This window comes from Anolis carolinensis, chromosome 1, assembly GCF_035594765.1.
Source record: "Anolis carolinensis isolate JA03-04 chromosome 1, rAnoCar3.1.pri, whole genome shotgun sequence".
In the NCBI taxonomy this organism is placed as follows: Eukaryota; Metazoa; Chordata; class Lepidosauria; order Squamata; family Dactyloidae; genus Anolis; species Anolis carolinensis.
Window position 1 is genome coordinate 109,019,353 of NC_085841.1, and position 15,104 is coordinate 109,034,456.

Genomic DNA, 15,104 nt, shown 5'->3' on the forward strand with positions numbered 1-15,104 from the left:
ATATCCTTCTAAGTTGATGCAATCAGATTATACCATCTAGTTAGGAGAGAGTCTATGAAACAGTAAAGTGGTAAAATTCAATACACTCATATCCTCTTCAGGCAATTTGATATTTTTTCAGACTGTCACGAGAACTTTCTATGTGTGTTTGTATGAAATAAACTTATCGCATTGATTTCAAGCAGTAGAGTTCATATTTCCTTTATAATCTACATTGCAAAGATTAGAGAGTTTTTTAGCAACGGTAATGCTAGTAATTACAAATGAAAAATACAAAAAGACATTGTTTGCATGCAAACACTAGAAGATGTGATGTAGGCAGCACAGAATCATTTCGTAAAAGGTGTGTTTATTTAAAGAGCTGACTTCGGCTGGGGGGCATGAGAATTTGATTTTGGGTGTAAATGAGGGGGGGGGGACAAATAATACTGATAGCAGAATGATCTGTATACAGTGACCTTCCAAAATTACACTCCTTCCAAAATTGTAATGCAGCAAAATAAAGACATCAGTAGAGGGGTTGTGCTGTAGAGTAGGACAACATGGAGTGATACTAGTGCATTCGGTGATATGCTAGACAGTGATTAAAGACTTCATCCCAAAGTTTCCATGTGCTTCGGAAATGGAGCCACACAAGAGTCCCACGGAGACCATCACATGATGTAAGGGCACTTCCGGTGGGATGAGTTGCATGTTACCTGACTCAAAATAGCAGAAAGTGGAGGAAAGATGGGCATTGACACGGTAAAGATGTAAGATGGCTAGCCATCTCAAAGACAAAGAAAGAAAAAAGGGAATGAGGTAAGACTGTTTCTCCCTGCTTTCCTGCGATGAGGCCCTAAGTCATCATAGTTGATCCGGTGACACATCTAGAAAGCAGAATTACTGAGTATTCATTCATTAAACTCATATACCACTTTTCAGTGGAGCTCAAGATGACACACACTGCCAAAGAGTGCTGGTACCTCAGGAAACTACAACTCCCAGAATTCCATAGCATTGAGCCATGGCAGTTAAAGTGGTGACAAACTGCATTAATTTTACAGTGTAGATGCACCCTAAAACCTGGATCTTTCAAATCCAGATTAAAGAACTAAAACCAGTAGGTTACTAGTGACAGAAACAGTGAGATCAGCTGCATAATATATGTCAATATATGTAAGTCAATCTATATGTCTTATATACAGTAAAAAAAAGAAACCTAATGACAAAACAGCAGCTGGCAAATAGTAAATACCCATATTCATGCATGAAGAGAACTTGAGTTTTCTGATCATGTGGAGGTGATGCAGCTGGCATTGGTGTAGAAGGAAGGTTACACAGGGCTCTTCCACACATTCAGGAACCCACACAAGTACCTCTGTATGCATACAGGCTATGTTTCATGCTCCTACTAATTGGTCACTGGGAGGCAAATCCAACAGCCTTTCCTATAAGTCAGATTAGCACCCTCCTTGAAACTCTATGCAGGTGAAGACCTTTTTCTTTTGAAGTCTGACTACTTGGGGCGAGAGGGTTTTTCATGTGCTGTATTGTTTATGTTTGTTCTCGACAAGAAGAGGTGGTGTAAGAAATAATGTTAGTGGTAGTTGTAATAATAATGATTACAAGCCCAACAAAACAAATTTCTTTGTATCTTGGTTTTTAGGCCTGTTCCTGGGGTTATTTGGGGTGCTGATTCAGAAAATTGCATTGGATAGACCACATCAGCTCTAGTTTCTTAGCTACGTTCTCACAATTTTCTATGGGCAAGCAGCTGGGCAACTGATAGATGGTTTATCTTCTGTATCTCAAAAACTAGAACTGATAGGGAGAAACTGGTGTCAATATACCCAGAAACAGGGCTAACATTTGAGACTCAAAGTGTGTATTGGCCAGTGTTATGGTTTTAACTGCTTTTAATTTTATTGATAGCTTAATTACCTTTTAAAGCTTTGTATGATGGAACTTATATATCTGTTTTAAATTTTGTAAGTCACTTTGAATACTGAACTGGGAAAAGGTTGAGATGATTATCATCATCATCATATTTATTGATTATTTATTTATAGTTCCATTTCTTAGAGATTCTAGGGTTGGGGAGGCCCAGATTCAATCCCCCAATACCTATCTGGTTGCTGGAGCCCCCAGTGGCACAATGGGTTAAACCCTTGTGCCAGTAGAACTGCTAACCAACAGGTTGGTGGTTCGAATCCGGAAAGATATGGGTGAGGTCCCTCTGTCAGCTCCAGCTCCCTATGTGGGGAGATGAGAGAAGCCTCCCATAGGATGATAAAACATCAAACATCCAGGTGTTCCCTGGGCAATGTCCTTGCAGACTGCCAATTCTCTCACACCAGAAGTGACTTGCAGTTTCTCAAGTCACTCCTGACACACAAAAAAATCCAGTTGCTAGGCTCACTAGGTGAATGTGGGCCAGTCCAAAGGTGCTATTTCCCAATTCAAGTTGCACAAGTGTGTTGTAAGGATAAAAGGGAATAGAAACAACATATGGTATCCTGGGCACCTTGAATCAAGAGCAGAATATAAATCAGAAATGCATACATAAATTTTATGTGATTTCTAAAAAGGAGGTGAATTCTAAAAATCAGGTGTTTTGAGGCCATTCTCTGTCACTCTACATTTGTTCTAAACTTTCTGTAGTCTGCCTTTCCTTGAGCAAATAATATCAGGGAGCCTTACTATGAATCTATAAAAATATCATCAGTCTCTGAGACGCATATCTATCATATAATACCATGTCATGTATAAAACACTACCCCATCTCACTCAGGGTGCCTCCACAACCAATAAAGATTAGTGAGCAAAAAGCAGACCACAGCAGTGCATATTTTCCCTAAGCTGACATTTTTAGCACCTTGCTGAAATAACTCATCCTGCAGCCAAGCAGAACACTTTTAATTTCACCAAAGGTTGAAGGTTTCCTGAAAAGTTCACTAATCAGCCCAACAGGAAAGACAAACAAAGAGAGTGTGAAAAGGAGAGATTTGCTGATAAAACCTGACAGTTTGCATGAAGTATAAGGTGGGTCGAAAGTAATAAATAAAGCCAATTAGGGGAGCAAAGGATAAAGAGGCACCTTTTGGGTGATCATTCTGAGAGGAGATAAGAAGAGAGAAGTGGTAACAGTATGTAGTTTAGATAGGAAAATGTACAAGAGTCAGAAAAAGATGGGATGAAACCAAATATGAAATCCAAATTGAATCTGAGCAAATGAAGATTAGCACCCCTCTGATTCAATTGCTCAAACTCTGAAGCAAGGAGTATGCATGCTCTGAATTTACTCTGTAAATATGCTCCTAACTTATTTGTATTGACCTTGTCAGTCTTCCATAACAAATGTATTCTTAAGTTTTTTCCTCTTTGACCTGAGACTTTGCTCATAACCTGACAGGTCTTCAACAGAAAATATAATTTAAGCATTGCTTTTAACATAGGTGAGGATCCAAAGTGCTGAATATGGCATTTCCATTTCTTCAGCTCAGCTCTTTGCACCACCCGGCAAGCTGCTCCTGAAGGTTGTGGGACTTCAGAGGTTTAGCATCAGATGAAGTGTCAGCTTCATGTTTTGGATGCCCTTGGACAAGATGCCTTTACTTGCATTTCTCTGAGCCCTGCCCTTTTATTTACCCGTAACACTGCTGTGGATGACAATCTTTGCTAATTTCATTCTTGAAGGGAGGAATGAGTAATTTTAGCTATTTCCATACCACTATGATTCATGGTCTTTTGTGTATTTTCATCACATAAATATTGTTTTCTGCACACAAAAATCACATTTTATGTACAAAACCAGTGTTTTCCCCACAGAAAACAAGATTCATGTGCAGAAAAGAGTAACCCAGGCAAACTTGGATTCATGTCAATCAATTATTCAAAGTGTGAAGCAAGGATCAGGTATATATATATTCCATTTTCTCTGTACATATGCTACTCACTTATTTGCATTGACTTTGTTAGTCTTCCATAACAAAATGATGCAAAAAATATTACACTTCATTAGAAGTGCCATTCTGGTTCAAAAATGTCCCCAAATGCAAAGATTCTTGACACTAGAGAATTTGCCTAATTAGGGTCTCTTGATGCCTGCAAAACACATTTTGTGCTTTACTAGTGATCCATTTTTCTAAACAAATTCTTTCAATCATAGACTTATCCATTTAGGTTATCCATTTAGCCAGCCTCTCATCCTGAGCCTAACATGCACAATCAATCTATGCTGAGCAGAAGACAAGGAAAGAGTGTTGCTGTATCTCCAAATTCTTATTTCCACATTTGGTGTGCATAAGCAAAAGTAATAACAATGGAGGAGCAAAAGATGAGTGTTTCTGGCATCAACTCAGTGCCAATATGTTTTGAGTCTTATGGCATGCAAGTGACTTCCGCTAGAAGAATAACTTGTACACGTGAGAGAACTTCTGGGGCTCATACAGTAATACAAACAAGATTGGATGAATAAAGCCATGGAGCACCTTTGCATATGCAATCGCAGTGATAATTTTGAGTGGTGACACACTGGTGGAAAACTTCAGTTGTATGTCACTTTGCAATGTTTAGTGCAAATGAGGAACATCAAAAATCTTATGTGGCTGTGAAAATGTATAGGTTGTTGGCTTAGTTCATGGATTTGTACACTTTACTATTCTTCCTCTTTGCACAATACAATATTACAAATGGAATTTCAAGATAAAGTATTTATGAGTTATACTTTTCACATAGCACAGAAACTAGGTAGTAGATATGTCTCTTAGGTGAAATGAGTTAATATTATGTAGTGGGCACTTGAAGCCTATGGAGGAAGCTGGCACTGTCAAATACAGACAGGTAAGTTCAGTCAATGTAGGTAAAGGGAGGTCACGCTAGGAAAGGTTAAGACCCAGGAAAACTACAAAGACAAAGACAAGTTTCTTTTATGCAGTAAATAAAGTAGAAACAGGACCTTGGATAGGTCTAAGTGAAGCTGAGGTTCTGTCTTATCTCCTGCCTGCCTGCCCATTTAAAAAACACATTTAAGCAGGGAGTGGGCCAACTGAGCCTCCCAGGAAGGGAGTCCCATAATTCAGATGCAGTCCTCTTTCATATCCTTTCCAGATGTTCCTAAGATGGTGGTTAGAACACAGGCAGGCTTATATATGAAGATTTTTTCAAATAGTCTGGAGCCAGGCTACATAGGGTTTTTAAAAGGTGTTTTTACTAAAGAAAGTAAAAACAGCACCGGGCTGTGGCGCAGGCTGTTGAGCAACCAGCTGCAACAAATCACTCTGACCAAGAGGTCATGAGTTCGAGGCCAGCTCGGAGCCCCATGTTTGTCTTGTCTTTGTTCTATGTTAAGGCATTGAATGTTTGCCTTATGTGTGTAATGTGAGCCACCCTGAGTCCCCTTAGGGGTGAGAAGGGCGGAATATAAATACTGCAAATAAATAAATAAATAAATAAATCCATCTCAAAAAGACGTTAAAAACTAACTGACATCTTAAGAAGGCACTCAAGACACTGTGGTGTGATTGGTACTTTCCTCAACTCCACAGAGAATTTGCTGCATTGGTTAAAGGCTCTTGCTTCAGTTTGCAGCCTTTGTTATCTATAGTATTAAAGAGGCATAAGTACTGCAGAGATACTTTCTCTGAATGCAAGCAAAGTAGCAGAGGGTGTCCATAGACAGAGAAGACCTCTAAAAATTATTTGTGCTTTTTCCATTGAGGAAGCAGTGTCAGCCTTGTCTTCAGATTGTCCCACTCTATAAGGTCTGAAAATCATGACATCTAATTTTGGCCTTTCTACAAGAAAACTACCCAAACTATCATTATAATGAAGAAATTGGCTTTTAAAAACCTAATCCTTCACCAAAATATTCATACAATGAAGCAACTATCCCTATGTCAGCCTTCATTTTTAATATGCCAGATCTTTGGCTACAACTTCAGTCAGGTCGGGGGGGGGGGGGGGTGGATTATTATTCCAGTATGTACCATAGCTTTACATATCTCATTGGTTAATCTATACACTCTGTTCTTTCTTAGTTACTAAATCTACTGTACTAACAGATTATGATGTATGTATTTATGGCCATATCCTGGAATGCTAGAAAATTAAAAAGAAATGAAGCTGTGAAAATGAAAAGGCTGCTATAGATGGATCTCTTAGAAGTGATATATGTGATGGAAGTGATTAGCTTTAACTGATCTTCTTAAAGAACGTGGAAGAATAATTCATTATAATGGCCCAGAAGTGCAATTAGTGAACTATAGTGTAGATAGCATGGCTGTTCATAGATCTGCCCATAAGAGTAATTATATTTTGAAAAATTGATTGAATGGCTCTTATGGGCATAGATGATAGAGATAGAATTTGTAAACAAAAAATGCCATTCGTATGTTGTGTGTTGAAATTATATCTTGCTTGATGGAGAATTTCAATGAGGACTGATAATAGTTTTGTTGAATTGGGATTAATACGGCCTGCTTGGCATAACTACTACCATTTTTGCTATCTCCCCAGCTTGATTTTGGAAACTTGCAAAACAGCCAGTCCAACAAATAAGTGAATCATCTGTCATGACCAAAAGGAATTGGCCATGGTGGAAGGGGGAGGGTGTCTTCTAACCATTTTGTTATTCTTGGAAATCCTAATTTAGATGCTATGAAATATGCCTTGCATTTACCAGCCTCTAGCATATGATGTCATTTCTAATTTCACCTTCTGTAATTGGCTCAGTAATCTAAAGACCTCGAAGTGAACAAAATGGCACTGTAGTTTCCCAAGACATTGATTTGTCTCTCATTCTGCCTGATGCCTGCCCAAGGATACATGATTTAGCTGGAGTTCCTCCTGCCCAAGAAACCAGATATCTAATGGCATCTTGTGCCCTCTGAAATGTCTTGAAGCAAAGGGCTTTCAGAAGATCTGATCTTGGGCCATGGAACACTCACATCAAACATTGAAGAAAGATATTCACTAAGGCAATTCTTTAATTTTGTTATTTTGATAGCAATTTATTTGCTTCTTCTCTATAGTACATTAACATTTTAACACTAGATTTTTCTATGCAAGGATCTCATTTACTGCTATTTTATAAAAGAGCCTGCAAGATTACGCTCTTTCTGTAAAGGAATTTCATGACCAGTTACCAAGCGGGAGACAAAGTAGCTGTTGTGAAAATATTATGATTGTATGGTTTTTAAATGTTTTAAACTGTTTTAATTGTATTTTATTATACTATTTTAAATGTCTATTTTAATTCTGTATTGTTTGTTAAGGCATCAAATAGCTGCCATTATGTGAAGCCGCCTTGAATCCCCTTCGAGGATGGAAATAGTGTAAATAAATAAATGAATAAATAAATAATATTTCACAAAACTGGAAAAAAAACAGAGTGCTTCCCTCTCCATGAAATGGTTTGAAGGAAGCAGTCTCCTCCCCCAAAGTACTCCAATATTGAGTCTATTGGTTTCATGAGATCTGGGGAGGCCCTTCTTTCTGCCCATCCAATCTCATAGATACACCTGGTGGGAATCCAAGAGTGGGCCTAGACTTTGGAACTCCCTTGCCAGACAGGCTAGACTGGTACCTTCCATAGCATCTTGCCACCAGAAGGTATAGGTCTTTTTATAATGGCAAGCTTTTGAAAAAACAATGTATAAAATATATCTTAGACAATGTGCTGGAGATTTATTCTTTTTGCTGTTACAATAGTTTACTTTTTAACTGGTTTTATTTTTTTGATAATTGAATTACTTTTTAAAAAGATATATAGACTCAATCAAGGATTGTGCCTGGATGTGAACTTTTATTGGCTTTTGTTATTGTAATAGTTTACATTTTAACTGGCTTTGGTTTTTTGTAGTTGAATTATCTTTTTAAAAGGCGAACAGACTCAATCAAGGATGCCATGGTCCTATGTCGGCAAGTCCTGAGTCAAACACTAGCTCTCCAAATCTATTCAGATTACATGAGCTCAGGGGTATGTTATAAGGTCTGACACTCCCTGATGTCACAAGTGCTCTGACTACATTACTAGGTGGCACTGTGGCCAGACACCTAGCTGTACTCCCGCCTCACCTTCCCAAAGCAATGAAAGACAAGAGGGGAAACAGGCCATATGCATTCAGACAGCATTTGGTGAACTGGCTCAGAGCTCTCAGTAAATTTTTCATCCTGGTTCTGTGAGGGTTTTGCCTCACCTTTAGTTCCCTCATATTCTCCCCAATGGGGAAAAGTAAGGAAAGGGTAAATATGCACTGGGACTCAGGCATCAGCTGTGAGAGCATTTCCACACCTTGTGTTTGTGTTTGGGTAAGCTGGTCCATTTCATCCTTTCTCTCAATGCAGGAAGGATGCAATAGATGAAACTGGGTTTTGTAGCTTTTGAGGAAGTGCTCCTGCAAATGTTATTTATTTATTTATTTCTATACCTCTCTTTCTCATCCCAAGGGGGACTCAGAGCGGTGTACAACATGGTTGCTTGTGCCTGGAAAGCTTTGCCTATTTTGCACTTTCCCCCACTGGGGAAAGGCAAGTCAGGAAAAGCTTCCACAAGAAATAATCAGAGATGACAGCAAATAGTCTAGGTTAGGAGCATTGTGGGAGGAAAGGAGACCCACTGTTATTTCCAAGTGGAGATACCAGATGAAGTTTCCCTCTCCACAATCTGACTCTATTTGGGAGAGAGGGGGTTTGGAGATGTAACAGAGGGACATCCTGAGATTTCTTACAAGCCAAACCGGGGCCATTTGTGGGGTGAATTGGGCCTATAGATTAAATGATCCCTTCTGCTGTCCTGCACAAACAATAGAGGGTTGGACTATCAATGGGTAGGACCTCATTTGCTCCATGTATTTGCTTTCCATCCTATGACACAAATATGTGTCATTGTCACCCAAAACATGTTCATTGAATTACAAAACAACTCTCATGCCAGGAGACACTCCTGAAAACAGGCTGTCATCCATCTTCATTCTTAATTAAAACAAGATGGTCTTCATTTGGGTGTCTCATTCACTTTTTTTCTATCCCCCCACCATGCTTTACTCTTTGTTTTCTCCCTCACAGTTTAATTTCGTGTTTTATCTTTACTTGGAGTTCTTTCTATTGATCCTTTTTTCCTCCCTCTTATTTTATTATCTGCTATTTCCCTCTTATCTTTTGCCTCCCTTCTTTCTGCATTTTTTTATCATCTCAAATTAAACCTGGTTTTACTTATTCTATTTTCCATCAAAATCATCCAGACTAATTTTCTCACCCATTGGCCTCACTGTCAAATCTGAGGATTGTCACTCTTAGCAAATAGTTTGGGGTTTTTTTTCAGTGTTTATTCTGAAACGATGAACTATATATTAAACATTTTAACCTCCCTCCTATGCAATGCTATTCTCTTCTTCATGGTAGATTTCAATCCATATTCTGCCTCTTCACCAGAACCAGAAGGGAAAGTAGCTTACAGATTAAAATAAATGCAGTTAAAGCATTCAAAGGTAAAATAAAATTAAACTATCAAAGACTTTAAGGATAATTTAAACCATACAATTAAACATGAATTTAGTCTTCTCCCTGGCATTCTACATGTGGTGTGATCAAGGATTTTGCAAAATAATGTACTTGGTAACTAGGGTTGTTTGTAAGATCCAAAGCCACTATTCCTTCACAGAAGGCATATACCCAGTCAAATATTGTCTGTCATACATTTTATCCACTACCCTAATGATAAGGGGGAGTTTATGGTGCATCATATCAAATGATTCCAATGCTCATTACATTTTTGTTTAGATTATCTACCAACTCTACGGTGGTGAAAAAGAGTCTCCCACTACACTTCATCCAACATATAAATATAGTTCAGCTACTATTATCACCATACTATGGCCAAACTGGAATCCCCTTGGTTGTACCAGGCTGCTTAAACAGTTAAGTGGGTCACAGAATATTATGTCTTAGCATTGCAGCACCACACATCACTACTATATTAATCTTATATATTTGTCATCTACTAACAGCATGGACATTTATCTTTTAGTCCATAAATTGTTAGATCCACCTCTGGTGGATCCACAGTCAAAACTGTTCAACAAAACAATCCACGTTCCCTGAATGGCAGGTATTATATCAATGATACACAATACTCTTGTTTCCTTGTTGCCAATTTCCCCTTCAAATCATGGACATTTCTAGAGCAGCCAGATACATGGGAAAACTGGGGGAAGAATTTGCATGCATTTTCCCTCTCCAATTTAGCCCTAGCAGCTAATCTTGAAACAATCATTTGAATATGTTTAATGGATTTTGACAAGGTAAGTCCTAATCGGTCCAATAAATTCCACAATAAATCCCATACTATATTGGTTGGGGGGGGGGGGAATCTTTGACACTTCTTGGAAAGCAAGAGGTTTTCCTTTTTGTTTCTATTAGAACAAGTGGGAAGGAAGATGTGTTGTATTGACTGTCAGCATTTCAACAGTTATTAAATCCCACTAAGTGCAATGGGGTTTGCTTTCAAAGCAACTTATATGTATGGCTTCCCTTGTCCTCACTCAATTTCCTAAGAGTTCTATTTAACTACAATCATTGGGTTTTATTTTAATCACTTAGGTTTTGCCCTTTTATGAATCCTTGTCACTTTTCTGATTGTAAATAAAAACAACCTTATCTGTTGGGCAGGATACAAAAAGCAAACTTTCACCTCAAAATTTCACAGAAGCTGGCTAAAATATTCCCTTTGACTAGCCACAAATGTGTTCAATCAATTAATCCTTTTAACTAGATTATTTAATCCTGAAACACATACATACACATACTGTGGCCAAGTTGCTGCTTAACATGCATGATTTTAAAGGTGCCTCTTGAACAAATGTGACATATGAAAAGATGGAAGATTGATCAAGATGAAAATTAATGTTTCTACCAGTGGCAAAATCTTTCAAATTTGGACCCACAGGAGCCCTGGTACAAATTAATTGTTTCTGTGATTCTAAGATCTTCATCAATCAGATGTAAATTGCACCATGCATGATTGGCTGCCTTTCCCGTTCTCAAGTCCCCGAAGAGTACCATTGGCTGCCAGCTGGTATAGAAGCTCAGCTAAACAGTCGCCTGCCTGACACAGCCTTGGGAGTAAATTCAGAAACCCATAGGAGAGGGTATTCACAGTAAAGTAAGAACTAAGGGCTAATTAATTCATGGAGGTTCAATGGCATCAACACCCTCTATGTCCCATAGGTGTACAGAAAATCTTCAGCAATTGCTACAAGCTCTTTATATATTTGCACCTTCTCACATAGATACAAGCTTACACTGAAAGCCATATTTGGATATAGCTAACTGGAATATAACTAATGACATTGTATAGATTTAAAAAGTCCCTTTCATAACTACAAAAAACCCCAATTAGCAGGGATGATAGGGCTGTGGCTTTGTATGCTTTGGCAAATAAAATTATGCTTCTAAGAGGATTGTTTTTGAGAAAAGCAGCATCCGGGATTTCCAGCAATATTCCAAACAAGCACATAAAGGGAAGGTGGTTCTGGCTGTCATATTTACAGCTAAGTCCTATGCAAGTTTATTTGGATGCAGCCTCAACTGAAAAATGTATGTGCATTTTAATTAATCCTTGCTGCTTCAATCAACCTTATTAACCTATGTATTCATATGCATTGCTTAAACATGAGTCAAAGTTAATAAAAGTAGCAAAAAAGTCAATCAGGGCTATTCCTGCCTGATCTGCAGTCCTTACTATGAGATGAGAAAGGAACAAGCGATATGGAGGTGGCTCTAATGGCCCACATATGCAGACAAAACGTCTGTCTCTTTTTTCTCTCTCTCTCTCAAGGGGCAAGCAAGGGAGGAAAGATATCAAGATGTCCTTCTTGGAATAGTGGTAGCAATGGGGCAAAACGGAATGCATTTTGATTTCTGCTGCCTGAGCTTGAGGCCTTTACTCTATGTCCCTATAAACATTTTTGCTACCGAGCACAATTCAAAGTGCTGGCTTTAGCCTAAAAAGGCCTAAATGGTTCTGTCCCAGTTTACCTGTCCGAGTGTATCTCCCTCTATGAACCATCTCAGAGTCTAAGATCGTTTGGGGAGGCCCTGCTCTCAGTCCCACCTTCTTTCCACATGATTGGCGGGGACGAGAGACAGGGCCTTCTCAGTGGTGGCCCTTCGGCTATCAAACTCCCTCCCAAGGGAGATTAGATCAGCCCCCTCCCGCCTGATCTTCTGCAAAAAGGTGAAGACATGGCTCTTTGACCAAGCCTTTGGAAATCTGGTGCAGTAATAGATATGAAGATACAGAACAGACAGGTGGAACAGCCTGAACTACGACTATGGATCATGTGATTTACTCTGTTGCTCAGAGTCAAAAGGTTAATGCTTTTAATTGAATTTTAATGTTTTACTTTTAAATGGTTGTTTTTGTACTATGTTTTTAAAGGCATTGAATTGTTGCCATGTTGTGAAGCTGCCTTGAGTCTCCTCCTGGGTTGACAAAGGCAGGGTAAAAGTACCACAAATAAATAAATAAATAAATAAATTTAATGGTGGACAAAGATTGGTATTCACTGCAGATGTTGAGATCAGCAAGAATAGGCAATGAGGGCGAGATAGAAAATGTCAGTTTCAGCTATAGCCACGGAAAGGACATCAATGTTTTCTATGTCCCAGTTGGTATAGATGCATTTCCTGCTTGCTAGCTCAGAAGCTGCACTTCTATTGTGTCTTGGTCAGACCACACCTATAATACTGTGTCCAATTCTGGGCACTGAAATTTAAGGGAGATGTTGACAAGTTGGAATGTGTCCAGAGGAGGACCACTAAAATGATCAAGGGTCTGGAGAACAAGCCCCATGAGGAGCGGCTTAAAGAGCTGGGCATGTTTAGCCTGCAGAAGAGAAGGCTGAAAAGAGACATGATTGCCATGTATAAATAATGGGGAAGTTATAGGGAGGAGGGAGCAAGTTTCTACTGCCCTGGAGAATAGGACGTGGAAAAACAGCTTCAAACTACAGGAAAGGAGATTCCACCTGAACATTAGGAAGAGCTTCCTAACTGTGAGAGCTGTTCAGCAGTGGAACTCTCTGCCCCTGAGTGTGGTGGAGGCTCCTTCTTTGGAGGCTTTTAAACAGAGGTTGGATGGCTGTTTTCCTGCTTCTTGGCAGGGGGGGTTGGACTGGATGGCCCATGAGGTCTCTTCCAACTTTATGATTCTGTAACTTTTGGTTTGCTCTCTCCTTCAGCCCAACCAAGCATTCTCTGGCTGACACAAAACAACAATGGAGTTTTTGGCCCCATCTACCCTGCCATATAATGCAATTTCAGTGCATTGAACTGCTTTATATTAATCTACACAGCCATGGAATGTAATTCAATGCAGGTCTTAGTCTTCCAAATCAAACTAGTCTTCCAGACCAAACAATTTTTTTCCAAACATCTGTAAATTACATTAGAGAAATAGGTCAATGGAAGTTCTGAGCTGGGAACAAAAAAGCAGGTAATAATAAAATGGCCATTGAGGAATGGAGTCATTTTCTCAAAACATTGTTCCATGCTATCCCAAAATGTGATAGGCCTTACTTGATAAAAAAGTAAGCTGAATGAAGTAAACAAATCTCCCATTTATCTAACTCAGGAATGAGCAACTGGATCATGTTCGGTCAGGGGGTTGCATCAGCTCTCTAGGAAATCTTAGAGGTCTGCATTGTGATTCTTTCTCATGCAAACAACCATGCCTCAGAAACACAGGATGAGAACAATAATGAAGGAACCATGTAATATGTTTTCTAGATACCTAACAAAATAGCATGAAAAATAGCTCCCAAAGAAGTTCTAATATGTGTGTTCTGTCCCTTGAGCTAACTTTCAGGTGCCCAGTTCTCAGTGAGAGCAGAGTTGGAAACTCACAACAAAAAGGTGCAATAAACAAAAATAATAACATGCCCTAACTCCTCTGACGGATAAACGAATACTTTGAAGGAATGGATGGGAGCTCAGAACTTAACTGATATTCTCTTTATTACTTACAAAGATATTTTCCTTTCTGGCCTCTTTCCTGTGTCCTTTATCTGGCTTTGTCTTCTTAAACTTTGTTTCCTCAAGCTTAAATGTGAAATATGTTGCAGCCTCTAGACTTCTGGCACTCTTTGACTAACTAAATTGCTGCAAAGGAGTTGCTAAGGAGGACTGCAATCTGCACCTCTTGGGAGGGGGGAGGTTAAAGGGACAGGGTCTAAATAAGGTTCCTCCCCCCCCCACACACACACACAGAGGGAGAGAGAGAGAGAAAGAGAACTATACAAAAGAGGACTAAATCCATTGTAACTAAGAGGACTACTGAAGCTTGACAAATAAAACAATAAAAGCCTCTGTGAGAGGGGGCATGACAATGTGGATTTGTTAATTATGCAGCTACAACATAATTCTGTTTGAAAATACCTTATTTTTTTTAGTAAGTTAGGACACAAAGGAACTTGTTGCTATTCCTTTACACTTTCATATTCCTTATTTATTTATTTATTTATTTATTTCCAGAATTTATACCCCGCCCTTCTCACCCGGGGGGACTCAGGGCGGCTTACACAGTTGGCAACATTTAATGCCAAGAACATAATAATAAAACAAAAACAGTACATATAATCAATTAAAACTATAAAATACATCATTAAAATACATTATAAAAATTAAAACATAAGTAAATTAGATCCATTTGTCTAAAAACCTCATGCTTCAGCCTTCAATCGGACCATGTCAACGTTATCATATTACTCGTTAAAAGCTTGTGCACACAGCCATATTTTCACAGCCTTTCTGAAACCCAGAAGAGTTGGGGCTTGTCGGATATTTGTGGGGAGGGTGTTCCACAGCCGGGGAGCCACCACCGAGAAGGCCCTGTCCCTCGTTCCCACCAGGCGCGCCTGCGAGGCAGGTGGGACCGAGAGCAGATGATCTTAGGGATCTAGCTGGCTCATATGAGGAGAGACGTTCGGATAAGTAAATTGGGCCAGAACCGTTTAGGGCTTTATAGGTCAAAACCAGCACTTTGAATTGGGCTCGGTAACATATCGGCAGCCAGTGGAGCTGGCTTAGCAGGGGGGTGGTACGCTCCCTGTATGCCGCCCCAG

General features: G+C 39.2%; 1 long non-coding RNA gene across 1 annotated transcript in view; it reads right to left on the minus strand.

The window, feature by feature from the left end:
- The window catches only part of LOC107983466 (uncharacterized), a 129,901-nt gene extending 115,696 nt beyond the window's left edge, over window positions 1-14,205 (minus strand). The window contains exon 1 of the long non-coding RNA XR_001730886.2: window positions 14,008-14,205. This is a non-coding gene — a long non-coding RNA (uncharacterized LOC107983466). The remainder of the gene's footprint in view (window positions 1-14,007) is intronic.
- Window positions 14,206-15,104: the final 899 nt, after the last annotated feature.